Genomic DNA, 16201 nt, shown 5'->3' with positions numbered 1-16201 from the left:
TACCAAATGTAAATATCAAGATATCATCAAATACTTAATTGAAAATTTGAGTGGCTGCCATGTCTCTAAAAACACAGTAGAGGCCATATGCAATGTTCTTCATGAAACTCCTGATGAGCTGAGTGATGTCAGCAAGAGGACAGAATAAAAAATACCAGACTTCGTCCCCCAACAAAAAACAATTTGAAGCTACCAATAAATTAAAATAGCCCTGGGAGGGCTTAACAGCCCCATTAAGAACCAGACACAACACAGTGATGCTAGAAAAGAGAAAAAAAATGTTTCAGTTGGTAACTAGTCAGACATGAACAGGGCAGGAAAGGGCTACCCCGCTCCCTACCAGGAATGTCAGGCGACCATCAGGTGATGGTCAGGTGGTTGTTAACTGTCTCTCTAAAATAATGATTGATGCAGCTGGCACCAGAAAAAGGCAGTCTTCCAGTAGATAGGAAAAACATGAAAATGATGATCAGTAGCTTCCCAGTGAGATCTCAGGAGTTGGGTAAGTGGGCTAACACATGCTCATAAGAGGCAAAATGGTGAAGTTTAACTGCTCTATCACCTTCTAGGGACATTCAGCTGGTAAGAGAAGAATGCTTCAAGTGAGCATGCATACAACTCCAGTAAACACACTGGGTGCTCCCCTCCCAAGTGCTAGCAGGCCACTGCACATGTGGACAGCGCCCCCCCAAGGGAAGAATCAGGGGAGAAGGGAGGCAAGACCCCAGAAGTAAGCCAACATATAAAACCCCAAGTCCAAAGGTCAAACCACACACTTGTCTTTCAAGTTGCCTGCTTGGCCCTCTTCCAAGTGTAATTTCCTTCCTTTTATTCCCGCTTTAAAGCTTTTTTTTTTTTTTTTTTTTTTTTTTTTTGAGATGGAGTTTTGCTCTTGTTGCCCAGGCTGGAGTGCAATGGCGCAATCTCAGCTCACTGCAACTTCCACCTCCTGGGTTCAAGCAATTCTCCTGCCTCAGCCTCCCGAGTAGCTGGGATTACAGGTGCCCACCACCACGCCAAGCTAATTTTTTATATTTTTAATAGAAACGGAGTTTCATCATGTTGGCCAGGTTGGTCTTGAACTCCTGACCTCAGGTGATACGCCTGCCTCGGCCTCCCAAAGTGCTGGGATTGCAGGCATGAGCCACCACGCCTGACCCTAAAGCTTTTTAATAAACTTTCACTCCTGCTCTAAAACTTGCCTCAATCTCTCCTTCTGCCTTGTACCCCTCAGTTGAATTCTTTCTTCTGAGGAAAGAATTGAGGTTGCTGCAGACCCATACAGATTCACCACTGTTAACAAAGGCCCAGAAATGATTGCTGATGGTATTGGCTTAGCAGAGACATCTGGAGATGGCTAGAATCAAAAAGGAAGGGTAGGCGATATCTGTATCAGCCATGCAGTGGGTGCCATTGTGGTCCCCTGTGGCCTGCTCTCTGGGAGACCCAAGTACACTTTGCCATCTAGGAACTCAACAGTCTCTGTGACAGCCATAGACTATACACAACTTTCATAGTTGAGGATCCTGTAGCTATAGCCGTGTGTGTGTGTATGTGTGTATGTGTGTGTAGTTACTGCCACCACAGATTCCCTGCACCCCACACAGAAGGAGGTGCTGTTGTATCATTCCAGGAACAAGACTCCCACCTTCCCTCCAACCCCACGTATGTCCCAGATCTCAGAGCTACAGCTACTCTGTGTGCCCCCTACTTCAGACCCCAGCTCCATGGCCACTCTACATACACTCACGTTCCAGACGCTGACTGCAGCTGTTTTATGCATACCCATACTTCAGACCAAGCTCCATGGATTATATCTATTTCTCTTTATTGGCATTTAGATGGCTACCAATTTTTTGCTATTGTAAGTATCACTGTGATAAGCATGGTTATATATAATTCACTGTATGTAACTCATATTCTTTAGGATTAAAATATTTTCAACCTCTAGATAGACATTGGCAAATTGCATTTAAAAAACTTACTAATTTCTATTCCCGCAAGCTATTTACAGTGTTCACCTTATCATGGTCAACACTGAGCTGACTAGCTTGCTTTCTCTCTTTTTCTTTCCCTTTTCCTTTCTTCCTCTCTTCCCTCCCTCCTTCCTACTCTTTTTCTCCCTTCCTTCCTTCTTCCTTTCCTCCCTTCCTTCCCTCGTTTCCTTCCCCTTTCCTTTCTTTTCTTTCTTTCATTTGTCAATTTGATGGTTTACAATGTCAACTATCTTGTTTACATTTATTTATTAATTAAATTGATCTAATCACATACATTATAGCCATTCACAATTTTTGTATATTTTCCAAAGTGCTTAAAGAATTTTGAGACTGATTTTGAAGTCTGTATTTTATGTTAACACTCTAAAGTGTGTGTTAAAATCATTTTGAAACTTTGTTATTTTTATGTATGTTTTATTATTATGGAATTCAGTAATCAAAATTTTGCTCTGTGACTTTTCCACTCTTATCATAAATTTTAAAATTTTATCCCCTGAAGTCATACAAATATCCATTCATATTTTGTCCCTGCTGCTTTATGATTTAAAATTTTACATGAAACCTATTTATTATTCTGGAATTTATTTTGTTGTCTGCTATGCTACAAATCTTGAACTTTTCTACCAGTTACTTTAGCACAATTTTTAAAATTATGTTTCCTTTTTCCATTGAATTGAGGTATCATCTTTATCACATACTAAACACACATTTACCCTAAGGTTTGGTTATTGTTGGCTGCCTTTTGTGTTCCATAAATTAGTCTGCATATTCCTACAATTGTTCCTACAATTCCACATTGTTTGCATCACTGGTATTTTATAACATTTGTATCATAATGTCATAATCTACTTTTTAGTTTTATTGTATTTTCGATTGACACATTATAATTGTATGCATTTATGGAGTTCAATGTCATGTTTTGATACATGTATACAGAGTGTAATGAGCAAATCAAAGTAATTAACATATCTATTACCTTAAACAATTATTATTTGTGGTGGAAACCTTCAAAATCCTCTCTACTAGCTATTTTGAAATATACAATACATTATTGTTAACTATAGTCACCCTACTGTGCAAAAGAACACCAGAACTTACTCCTCCTATCTAACTGAAACCTTGCACCAATTGACCAATCTCTCCTCATCTTCCCCCACCCTCCCCAGCCTCTGATAATCACTATTCTACTCACTTTCTATGATATCAAATTTTTAAAATCACTATTCTACTCTATTTCTATGAGATCAACTTTTTTAGAGTCCATACATAAGATAATGTAGTATTTGTCTTTCTGTGCCTGGCTTATTTCCCTTAACATAATGTCCCCAGGTTCACATGTGTTGTCACAAATGACTGGATTTTGTTCTTTTTATGACTGAATAATATTCCATTTTGTATATATATCATATACTCTTTATCCATTCATCCACTGATGGATACTTAGATTGATTCCATATCTTGGCTTTTGTGAGTAGTGCTGTAATAATCACGAGAGTACAGGTATCTCCTCAACATACTGATTTCATTTCCTTTGGAAATATAGCCAGTAGTGAAACTGCTGGATCATATGACAGTTCTATTTTTAATTGTTTGAGGAACCTCTATTCTGTTTTCCATAATGGCTATAATAATTTATATTCCCATTATGAGTGTGTAAAGGTGACTTTTTCTCCACATCTTTTGTTTTTTTTAATAATAGTCACTCTAACGAGTGAGGTGATACCTCATAGTAGTTCTGATTTGCATTTCCCTGATGACTAGCGATGTCGAGCATTTTTTTCATATATCTGTTGGCCATTTGTATGTCTTCTTTTGAGAAATGTCTATGCGTGTCTTTTGCCCATTTTTAAACTGGTTTTTTTTTTCTGTTGAGTTATTTAAGTTCCTTATATATCAGATGTATACTTTGGAAATATATTCTCCCATTCTGTAGGTTGTCTCTTCACTCTTGATCATTTCATTTGCTGTTTAGATGATTTTTTCATTTGCTGTGATCCCATTTGTAAATATGTTTTGCCTTTGTTGCCTGTGCTTTTGAGGTTTTCTTTAAAAAAAATTATTGCCCAGACAAAGGTCATGAAGCTTTTCCCCCAGGCCTTCTTCTAATAATTTTATATTCTCAAGGCTGACGTGGAACTCTTTAATCCATCTTAAGTTGATTTTTTATATGGTAAGAGATAAGGGTCTAATTTCATTCTTCTACATGTAGATACTGAGTTTTCCCAGCACCATTTATTGAAGAGATTATCCTTTTCCCAAGTGTGTTCTTGGCACCTTTGTTGAAAATCAGTTGGCTGCAAATGTGTGGATTTATTTCTGGGTCTCATTCTGTTCCATTGGTCTATATTTCTGTTTATGCCAATACCATGCCATTTTGGTTACTACAGTTTTGTAATATAAAGTCAAGCAATATGATGCCTTCAAAACTTTGTCCTTTCTGCTCAGGTTTGCTTTGGGTATTTGGAGCCTTTTGTGGTTCCATAAAAATTTTAGAATTTTTTTTTCTATTTCCATGAAGAATGTCATTGGTATTTTGATAGGAATTGCACTGAATTGGTAGATTGCTTTGGGTAGTAGAGACATTTTAACAATATTAAGTCTTGTAGTCCATAAAAAATGGAATATCTTTCCATTCATTTGTGTATTCTTCAATTTCTTTCATCAGTGTTTCACAGTTTTCATTGTAGAGATATTTCACCTCTTTGGTTAAATTTATTCCTAAGCATTTTATTTTGTGCAGCTATTATAATAGGATTGTTTTCTAGATTTCTATTTCAGATAGTTTTCCATCATCATACAGAAATGCTACTAATTTTTATATGTTGATTTTGTATCCCACAACTTTACTGAGTTTGTTTATTAGTTCTAGTAGTTTTTTGGTGGAGCCTCTAGGGTTTTGTATATACAAGATGACGTCATCCATAAACACATAAAATCTAACTTCTTTATTCCCACTTTGGATGACTTTTATTTCTTTCTCTTGCCAAACTCTTCTGGCTACAATTTCCAGTACTATGTTGAATAGAAGTGGTGAAAGTGGGCATCCTTGTCTTGTTCCACATCTTGAACGCTTTCAACTTTTCCCCATTCAGTATGATGCTAGCTATGGGTTTGTCAAATATGCCCTTTATTGTGTTGAGTTATATTTTTTCTATACCTAATTTGTTGAGAGTTTTTGTCAGTAAGAGATGTTGGATTTTGTTGAATCTTTTCCTGCATCTGTTGAATTGGCCATATGGATTTTATTGTTCGTTTTGTTAATGCAATATTTTACATTTATTGATTTTATACACTGAACCATCCTTGCACTCCTGGGATGTATCCCATTTGATCATAATGAATATTTTTAATGTGCTAGTGAATTTGTTTACTAGTATTTTGTTGAGGATTTTTGTATCTATTTTCATCCAGGTTATTGGCCTGTAGTTTTTTATTGTTGTGTCCTTGTCTGGTTTTGTAATTAGAGTAATGTTGGCTTCATAGAACAAATTTGAAAGAATTCCCTCCTCTTCAATTTTTTGAAATGGTTTCAGAAGAATTTTATTAATTCTTCTTTAAATGTTGGGAATTCAGCAGTAAGGCCATCAGGTCGTGGACTTGTCTTTGATAGGAGACTTTTTATGACTGAGTCTCCTTATTCAATATTGTTCTATTCAGATTTTCTATTTTTTTAATAGTTTAATCTTGGTAAGCTATATGTGCCCAGGAATGTATCCATTTTTCTAGGTTATCTAATTTATTAGCATATAATTGTTGATAATATTCTCTTATGATTCTTTGTATTCTCTGGTATCAGTTATAATTTCTCCTTTTTCACTTTTGATTTCATTTATTTGAATCTTTTCTCTTTTTCTTAGTCTATATAAAGGTTTGTCAATTTTGTTCATCTTTTCAAAAAACTTTTGTTGATCTTTTGTATTTTTTTAGTCTCTATTTCATTATTTCTGCTCTGATGTTTATTATATCCTTCCTTCTATTCATTTTTTTTCCTTCTACTCATTTTTGGTTTAGTTTGTTCTCTTCTAGTTCCTTGAGGTGCAACATTAGGGTTAGGCAGCATGTAGTTGGGTTTTAGATAGATAGATAGATAGATAGATAGATAGATAGATAGATAGATAGATATAGATATATAGATGTAGATATAGATTCAGCCATTTTATGTGTTTTAATTGGAGAGTTTAATTCTTTTACATTCAGGTAATTATTGATAGGTAAGAACTTATTACTGTCATTTTGTTAATTGTTTTCTAGTTTGTATTGCATATCTTTTCTTTATTCCTCTCTTACTGTCTTCCTTTGTGGTTAAGTGTTTCTCCCTGGCAGTCTGTTTTGATTCCTTTTTATTTTTAGTATATTGATTATAGGTTTTTGTTTTGTGGTTACCATAAGGTTTACAAAAACATATTCATAACATGTTATACTAAACAGATAACAACTTTGATTACTGATGTCACAATTTACATAATTTTATATTGTAAATCCCTTAAAAAGTATTTTAGTTATTATTATTTTGAGACAAGGTCTCACTCTGTTGCCCAGGCTAGAGTATAGTGGCATAATCTCGGCTCACTACAACCTCTGCCTCCCAGGCTCAAGTGATCCTGCCACCTCTGCCTCCTGAGTAGCTGGGACTACAGGCATGTGCCACCATGTCCAGCTAATTTTTATATTTATTATTTTTTAAAGTCTTATTTTTTACCCTTAATACTAAGGATATAAGTGGTCCCCCTGCCATTACAGTATCAGAATGTTCTGAATTTTACTATATACTTACTTTTACCAGTGAGTTTTGTACTTTTAGATGTTTTCATGTTACTCATTAGCATCCTTTCATTTCAGCTTGAAGAACTCTCTTTAACATTTTTTGTAAGGCAGGCCTAGTAGTGATGAACTTCCTCAACTTTTGTTTGTTTGGGTAAGTTTTTATTTTTCCTTCATTTCTGAAGGACAGCTTTGCTGGGTACACTATTGTCAGTTGACAGGGTTTTTTTTTCCTTTAGTACTTTGAATATATCATCCTACTCTCTCCTGGCCTACCAGGTTTCTGCTGAGAAGTCCACGCTAAGTGTATTGCAAAAGTCCCTTTTATGTTGTTATTTTCTCTTGCTGATTTCAGCATCCTCTCTTTGACATTTACCTTTGACAATTTTATCATAATATGTCTTAGGGTGGTCTTATTAGGATTAAATTTGATTGGTGGCCTATGACTTTCTCGTACCTGGATAATTGTATCTTTCTCTAGGTTTGGAAAGTTTTCTGCTATTATTTCTTTAAATAAGCTTTTTACTCCTTTATCTTTCTCTACTTCCCCTTGAACTCCAATGACCCATACATTAGCTCTTTTGATGTTATCCTATAAATCCCATAAGCTTTCTTCATTCCTTTTCATTATTTTTTCTTGTTTCTCCTATGACAGTATATTTTCTGAAGGGGTGGCCTGCCCCTCCACAACATGTGGGTGTTTCTCATCAAGTGGGACAAGAGACTGAGAAAACAAATACGACACAGAGACAAAGTATAGAGAAAGAAAAGTGGGCCCAGGGGACCGGCGCTCAGCATACAGAGGACCCGCACCGGCACTGGTCTCTGAGTTCCCTCAGTATTTATTGATTACTATCTCTGCCATCTCAGAGAGGGGGATATGGCAGGATATAGGGTAATGGTGGGGAGAGGGTCAGCAGGAAAACAAGTGAGCAAAGATCTCTGTGTCATAAATAAGTTTAAGGAAAGGTGCTGTGCCTTGATGTGCACATAGGCCAGATTTCTGTTTGACTTTACACAAACATCTTGGTGCATTAAAAAGCAGTATTGCCGCCAGCATGTCTCACCTCCAGCCAGAAGGCAGTTTTCTCCTATCTCAATAAATAGAACATACGATCGGGTTTTACACCAAGATATTCCATTCCCAGGGAGGAGCAGGAGACAGATGCCTTCCTCTTATCTCAACTGCAAAGAGGCCTTCCTCTTTTACTAATCCTCCTCAGCACAGACCCTTTACGGGTGGCGGGCTGGGGGACATTCAGGTCTTTCCCTTCCCACAAGGCCATATCTCAGGCTATCAGATGGGGAGAAACCCTGGACAATACCTGGCTTTCCTAGGCAGAGGTCCCTGCGGCCTTCTGCAGTGTATTGTGTCCCTGGGTACTCGAGATTAGAGAACGGTAATGACTTTTACCAAGCATACCGCCTTTAAGCACTTTTTTAACAAAGCATATCCTGCACAGCCCTAAATCCATTACACCTTGAGTCAACATAGCACAATTATCTGCAAGCACAGGGTTGGGGCTAGGGTTACAGATTAACAGCATCTCAAGGCAGAAGAATTTCTCCTAGTACAGAACAAAATAGAGTCTCTTATGTTTACTTTTTTCTACATAGACACAGTAACAGTCTGATCTCTCTTTTCCCCACATTTTCAAATAACCTATCTTCAAGTTCACAGATTCTTTCCTCTACTTGATTAATTCTGCTATTGATGCTCTCTACTAATATTTTTTAATATTCATTGTATTTTTTAGCTCCTAGATTTCTGGGGTTTTTCTAATTGCAATATCTCTGTTAAATTTCTCTGGTAAATTTTTGAATTGTTTCTCTGTGTTTTCTTGAAGTTCCCTTTAGGGTCAGTCACTGGCATCTTATTTTGTTTGGTGAGGTCAAATTTCCCTGCTTATTCTGGATGCTTGCAGATGTGCGTCAATGTCTGTGTATTAGGTATTTATTCTAGTCTTTGCATTCTGGCTTTGTTTGTGCCTGTTTTACTTCAATAGGCCTGTCTAGAAGTTCTAAGCAGCCTGACTTGTGATTCCTAAGCCTGTGGCTGTTGCAGCCACTTCAGCACTAGAGGGGGCCCTAAGCTCAGGTTCATCACAAGTTTTGCAAGGGCTTTGAGGCTGACACAGCACCCCAGCCAGGATGGACCTGAGGAAGATTGAAGGAAGGTACCTAGGCTGTATAGATAAGCTAGCCAGGGACCCAAGCCCAGAAGCCTGTCCCAGTGGCCTGGACAGATACCCCTCCCAGCAGTTCCCTGCACAGGCAGGACAATCCCCACATGTGGAAAGAGGGGCTGGAGCTGAGACTGGGCCCCCTCAAGGGCCCCCATGGAACAGAGGTCAGCAAACCCATCCCATTGGCTTAGATGGATGTGGGGCCAGACTTAAGACTGGGTCTCAGAATCTGCTGTTGGACAGAGACTGGAAAGCCCATTGCAGAGGCTCAGATGAATGGGTAACTCCTGTGAGATATGGGCAACTTTCCCTTTGGGAAGCAATTTCCCAGCAAGTAGTACTAAGCTGGGACCACAGCTGAGGAGGGGTGGAGCCGAGCCACAAGGCAACTTTCAGGTCCAAGCTGCGAAGACCAATGTCAGCAGGCAGATGAGCCTTCCCTGCTGAGGCACTGGTGTGCATGATTCTTCCTGAACCCCCTGGCAGATGGTTTTGGTGGTAGCCTCAAGGCCAGTAGGGGCTGTTGCCAAGCCCCTTGGGGAATGAGGCCATTTCCCCAGGCTTGAATCTGGGAGCACAGTTGATGGGTCTGCCAACAGGGTATGGGTCTGCACTCTCAAAATCACCCTCCTAGGTCTTAGGCTCCATCAGGCTTCCACAACTTTCTACCTGAATCGTGAGGCTTCCACAAAGAGACTTTTTTGTCTGGATGGGTGAAGAATTCTTATTGTTGGGGGATAAAAGCAGGTGACCTCCTATACCACCATCTTGCTGACATCATTCCAACCCTAGAATCTATTTATCTGTCCAGAAAATTTGCCACGATTAAAAGGTCTGTTGTTCTTCTTCAAGTAGGCTGTGGTGGTTCTATAAAATATGTCCACAAATTCTTTGAAACGCCTCCCTTTACACAGTGGAGCCTAATTCCTCTCCCTTTGAATATGGGTTGTACCTAGTAACTTATTTCTAGTACACAGAATGCGGCAGAAGTGACAGTGTGTGACTTCTGAGGGTGGGTCATAAAAGATATTGTGGCTTTAGCTTCTACCTCAGATTACTCACTGTAAAAGAAGCTACCATGTCCTGAGGACAATCAAGAAGCCCTATGGAGATGTTAATGTAGCAAGGAACTGAGATCTCCTATGAACAGCCAGAGAGGAACTGACACCTCTTGCCAACAGCCATGTAAGTGAACCATCTTCAGCACAGATTCTCCACTGCTAGTCAAGACTTCAGGTGTCTGGAGCCCCAGCCAACATTCAGACTGCAATCTCCTGAAACACTCTGAGCCAGAACCACCTAGCTAAGCTGCTCCCAGTTCCTGACCCCCAAAATCTTTGTGAGATAATAACTTATTTTTGTTTTAAGTGCTTGTATTAGTCCATTTTCACACTCCTATAAAGAACTGCCCGGGACTGGGTAATTTACAAAGGAAAGAGGTTCAATTGACTCACAGTTCTGCATGGCTGGGGAGGCCTCAAGAAACTTACAATCATGGCGGAAGGTGAAGGGGAAGCAACGCACCTCCTTCACAAGGTGGTGGGACGCAGAATGAATGCAGGAGGAACTACCAAACACATAAAACCATCAGATCTTGTGAGAACTCACTTATTATGATGAGAACAGCATGAGGGAAACCACCCCCATGATTCAATTACCTCCAGCTGTTCTCTCCCTTGACATGTGGGGATTATGGGGATTAAAATTCAAGATGAGATTTTGGGTGGGGATACAACCAAACCATATCACTGCTAAATTTTAGGGTAGTTTTGTATGCAGCAATATATAACTAACAGCATGTTAGTGAACATAGCCCCAGCTGTCTTGGGAGTTACTGAAATGAACACAGAAACCATTGACATAGTTCACCTAGTGACATCTTCATTATTCATCTCTAAGCAGCACATAAAACACAAACTTAAACCTTAAAATTTTTTCTCATTATACTACCAGAAATCATTTTTTATACCCCAATGACTCATACATACCACATACATACCATAGGCTAAAAAATGGCTCCCCAAATATTTCCATGTCCTAATTCCAAGAACCTGTGAATATATTATTTTACATGGTAAAAGGGATTTGGTAGATATGATTAAATTAAGAATCCTGAGATGGGGAGATTATCCTGTATTATCCGGGTGCACACAATGTTATCACAGGATCTTTATAACAAAGGAGCAGGAGAATGGAAGAGAAAAGTATGACAACAAAAGCAGAGAGAGAAAGAGTTTGGAAGATTTATGCTGCTGACTTTGAAAATGGAGGATAGGGCTACAAGCCAAGAAATGCGAGTAGCCTCTGGAAGCTAAAAACAAACAACAAAAAACAAATTCTCCCCTAGTGGCCTCAAGGAAGAAATGTAGTTCTGTAACCCATTTTAAAATTCCGACCTATAGAAATATAATTTTGTTACAGAAACAATAACAACCTAACACCTCATTTTATTATACTTCACAGATAATTGTTTTTTACAAATCAAAAAATTTTGGCAACCCTACATTGAGCAGGTCTATCAGCACCATTTTCCCAACAGCATGTGTTCACTTCATGTCTCTGTCTCACATTTTGGTAATTCTCACAATATTTCAAACTTTTTATTATATCTATTATAGTGATATGTGATCAGTGATCTTTAATGTTACTATTTTAATTGTTTTGGGGCACCAGGAACTGCACCCTTATAAGACGGTGAACTTACTAAGTGTTGTGTGTGTTCCACTGACTAGCTGTTCCCTCATCTTTCTCCCTCTCTTTGGGCCTCCCTATTCCCTGCGACACAACTATATTGAAATTAGGCCAATTAATAACCTCACAATCACCTTTAAGTGTTCAAGTGAAAGAAAGAGTCACACATCTCTCACTTTAAATCAAAAGCTAGAAATGATTAAGCTTAGTGAGGAAGGCATGTCAAAAGCAAGATGGGCCAAAAACTAGGCCTTTGGGCCAAGAAGCTAGCCAAGTTGTGAATGCAAAGGAAAAGCTCTTGAAAGGATTTAAAAATGCTACTCCAGTGAACATACAAATGGTAGGAAAGTAAAACAGCATTATTGCTGTTATGGAGAAAGTTTTAGTGGTCTGGATAAAAGATCAAACTAGCCACAACATTCCCTTAAGCCAGATCCTAATCCACACACCCTAACTCTCTCAATTCTATGAAGGTGGAGAGAGGTGAGGAAGCTGCAGAAGAAAAGTTTGGAGCTAGCAGAGCTTGGTTCATGAGGTTTAAGGAAAGAAGCCATCTCCATAACATAAAAGTACACAGTAAAGCAGCAAGTGCTTGATGTAGAAGCTCCAGCAAGTCATCCAGAAGATCTAGCTTCATCATTGATGAAGGTGGCTACATCAACAGATTTTCAATGCAGACAAAATGGCCCTATATTATTGGAAGAAGATACCATCTAGGACTTTCAATGCCTAGGTTCAAAGCTTCAAAGGGCAGGCTGACTCCCTTGTCAGGGGATAGTGCAGCTGGTGACTTTAAGTTGAAGTCAATGCTTATTTGTCCTTCTAAAAAATCTTAGGGCCCTTAAGAATTATGCTAAATCTACCCGGCCTCTGCTCTGTAAATGAAACAATAAAGCCTGAATAGCAACAGCACATCCATTTACAGCGTGATTTACTGAATATTTAAAGCCCACTGCTGAAACCTACTACTCAAAAAAAAAAAAAAAAAACTGGTTTATTTTAAAATACTACTGCTCATTGACAATGCAGCTGGTCACCCAAGAACTCTGATGGAGATGTACAAGATTAATAGTTTTCAGGCCTGCTAACACAACATCCATTCTGCAGCCCACACAGCAATTTCAACTTTCAAGTCTTATTATTTCAGAAATACATTTTGTAAGGCTATAGCTGTCATAGATAATGATTCCTTTGATGGATCTGGGCAAAAGAAATTGAAAACCTTCTGGATACTTCTGGATGACTAGATAAAGGAAAACAAAACAAAACAAAAAAACCTGGAAAGGATTTACCATCCTAAATGCCATTAAGAACATTTGTGAAGCCAGGTACAGGCAGCGTGGCGAAGCCCTGTCCCTACAAAAAATACAAAAATTAGCCGGGCATGATGGTGCCTGCCTATAGCCCCAGCTACTTGGGAGGCTGAGATGGGAGAATGGCTTGAGCGCAGGAGGTGGAGGTTGCAGTGAGTCGAGATCGTACCACTGCACTTGTTTGCCCCCTGCCCGCAAAAAGAACATTTGTGAGTCATAGGAAGGGGTCAAAGTATCAACATTGTCATGGAAAAACTTAAACTGCATTTGTCCTCTGCTCTCACACCACAACAATCAACACAGAAGACTTCTGTGACCAAATATATGGGGGATTTTCCCCACCAATAAGCAGTGGAGACCAGCTGGGTATCCTCCAATTCGATTCTGACACTACCTGGAGATATGTCAGTTCCCACAGGTAAAGGGCTCAGTCCCCAAGATTACTCCCTCCTCCCCCCAGACACCAGTTGCAAGTCCTGGTCTCTGGAACTTCTGACCAATCAGCTTCAAGTTGAGGTTCCCATGACCCCCTCTTTGGGTTCAATAATTTGCTGGAGTGGCTCACAGAACTAAGGAAACACTTACATTTACCAGTTTATTATAAAGGATATCACGAAGGATCCAGATGAAGAGATGCATAGGGAGAGGTATGGAGGAAGGGACACAGAGCTCCCATGCCCTCCCCGGGTAGCCATTCCCCAGAAACCTCCACTTGTTCAGCTATCAGGAAGCTGTCCTCTTGGATTTTTATGGAAGCTTCATTACATCAGCATTCCTTCCCCCAGGCCATGGGTTGGGACCCTCTCTGAAATGAGTCTTATGATCCACAATTATAAAAGCAGAAGATTAGAGTCCTGCTTTGGGGTAGGTGAAAGGAAGGCAGGTAAAAGGAAGGCAAGAGAAGGTCAATGAGATTCTGTTTCCTGTGTATGAAAACCTATATGTATATGTATTTCATAACACTACAAACATTAACAGGACTTTGGAAGAAGTTGATTCCAACCCTCATGGATGACTTTGAGAGGTTCAAGACTTCGGTGGAGGAAGTCACTGCAGGTGTGGTGGAATACCAAGAGAACTAGAATTAGAAGTGGAGCCTGAAGATGTGACTGAATTCCTGCAATCTCATGATTAAACTTTTAACAGGTAAGGAGGTGCTTCTTATGCATGAGAAAAGAGTTTCCTTAAGATAGAATCTTCTCCTGGTGAAGATGCTGTGAACATTGCTGAAATCATAATAAAGGATTTAGAGTATTACACAAGCTTAGTTGATAAAGCAGTGTTTGAGAGAATTGCCTCCAATTTTGAAAGTTCTAATTCATGGGTAAAATGCCAAACAGCGCTGCATGCTACAGAGAAACTTTTCTGTCATGAAAGGAAAAGTCAATCGAGGTGGCTTACTTCCTTGTCTTATTTTAAGAAATTGCCATAGCCACCCCAACCTTCAGCAACCACTGCCTTTATCAGTAAGCAGCTATCAACATCGAGGCAAGACCCTCCATCAGGAAAAAGATTAAAATTCGCTAAAGGCTCAGATGATCATTAGCATTTTTAGCAATAAAGCATTTTTAAATTAAGGTATGTACATTGGGTTTTTAAAGACATAATGCTATTGCACAGTAGGCTATAATATAAATATCACTTCTCACCATTTTACATAATAGATTCTCGATAAATACGTATTGAGTTGAATCCCCTGCAAAAAAAAGTTTAATAGTTTGCCAAAGTATAACTTTCAAAAAGCTAAATAAAAATTATTCTCTTTCAATTACATTATGAGCATGTGTCAAAATATTTAATTATCTTATTAATGAAAAGAAACAGCAAGGTGGTGAAGCTGATTCAAAGGAGGACACAAGAAACTATGAACTATATAGAGTGGGGGAAAATGCTGAATTAAGACTCAAAAGTTAAATATATTATTGGTTAATGTCCTGTGTGGCAATAAAACTGTCTCCTTTGAGATGATCTATCCCACCAAAATGAAATTATCTCCACTGGACAAAAATAATTTGCAACTTGTTAATCTTCTATAAACTAATATCTAACTTTACTGAGTCTGGGATCTCATTAATTAATAATAAACACTAAGTCAAACAAGGTTACCTCTCTGTAGAACTTTAAATGACCTTTAGGCAGGCTTGTTAGATAATGCTCTTATTACAACATTGCAAGGCACACAACAATCCTTTTTCCTTATTTCCAAGTTTTGTATAATTTTTCTAAATGGACACATTCCCACTATCTATTAGTGAGCAATAAACTACTCTAAAACTTTGTGGTTGAAATGTACATATATATATATAGCCACATGTGATGGCACATGCCTGAAGGCTTGGCTACTGGGGAGGCTGAGGTGGGGGAATGGTTTAAGCTCAGGAGTTTGAGGTAGCAGTGGGCTATGATTGCACCATTGCACTGCAGACCTCTCAAAAAACAACAAACAAACAAAACAAACAATACAATTTGTGGCTTAAAACTACAACCTTTTATATATATATATTATATATAATAAAGTATTTTATATTTTATATATATAATATATATAATAAAGTATTTTATATTTATATATATATATAAATATAAGTATATATATAAATATAAAATACTTCTATGGGCCAGGAATTTGGGAGCGGCTTTGCTGAGTGATTCTTCCACTCTTTATGGCATGGAATGGAGTCACAGTGTTTGTGTGGTAGCTGAGCAGGTGTGAAGAGTCCATGACAGCTTCATTCACATACCTGGTGTCTTGACTGGGATGGTTAATAAGCTAAATACAGCTGGACCCACCTTCCTCTTTATGTAATTTCAGGGTCCTTCCATGTGATCTCTTCAGCAAAGCAGCAGGGTATTTTACATGGACTTACACTGCCAATCTTCTTAAAGGTGACCCAGAACTGGCAGAGCATCTCCACTTCCATATTCCATTAGTCAAAGCAGTCATAGCCCAGTCCAGATTCAAGGAAAAGGGAACATAGATCTTACCTCCTAATGGGAGAAGTAGCAGGGTGTGCTGGTTTGTGCCTGTAATCCCAGCTATGCAGGAGGCTGGGGCCAGGAGTTTGAGACCAGCCTGGGCAACATAGTGAGACCCTGTCTTTATAAAAATAAAAAATAAATAAGCTGGGTATAGTGGTGTGTGCCTGTAGCCCAAGCTATTCAGAAGGATGAGGCAGGAAAATCACTCAAACCCAGGGGTTTGAGGCTGCTGTGAACTATAATCACACCATTGCACTACAGCCTGGGCAACAGA

The sequence above is a fragment of the Gorilla gorilla genome, chromosome 9, assembly GCF_029281585.2.
Source record: "Gorilla gorilla gorilla isolate KB3781 chromosome 9, NHGRI_mGorGor1-v2.1_pri, whole genome shotgun sequence".
In the NCBI taxonomy this organism is placed as follows: domain Eukaryota; kingdom Metazoa; phylum Chordata; class Mammalia; order Primates; family Hominidae; genus Gorilla; species Gorilla gorilla.
The sequence above is the reverse complement of the archived record's forward strand: the minus strand, read 5'-3'. Positions refer to the sequence as shown.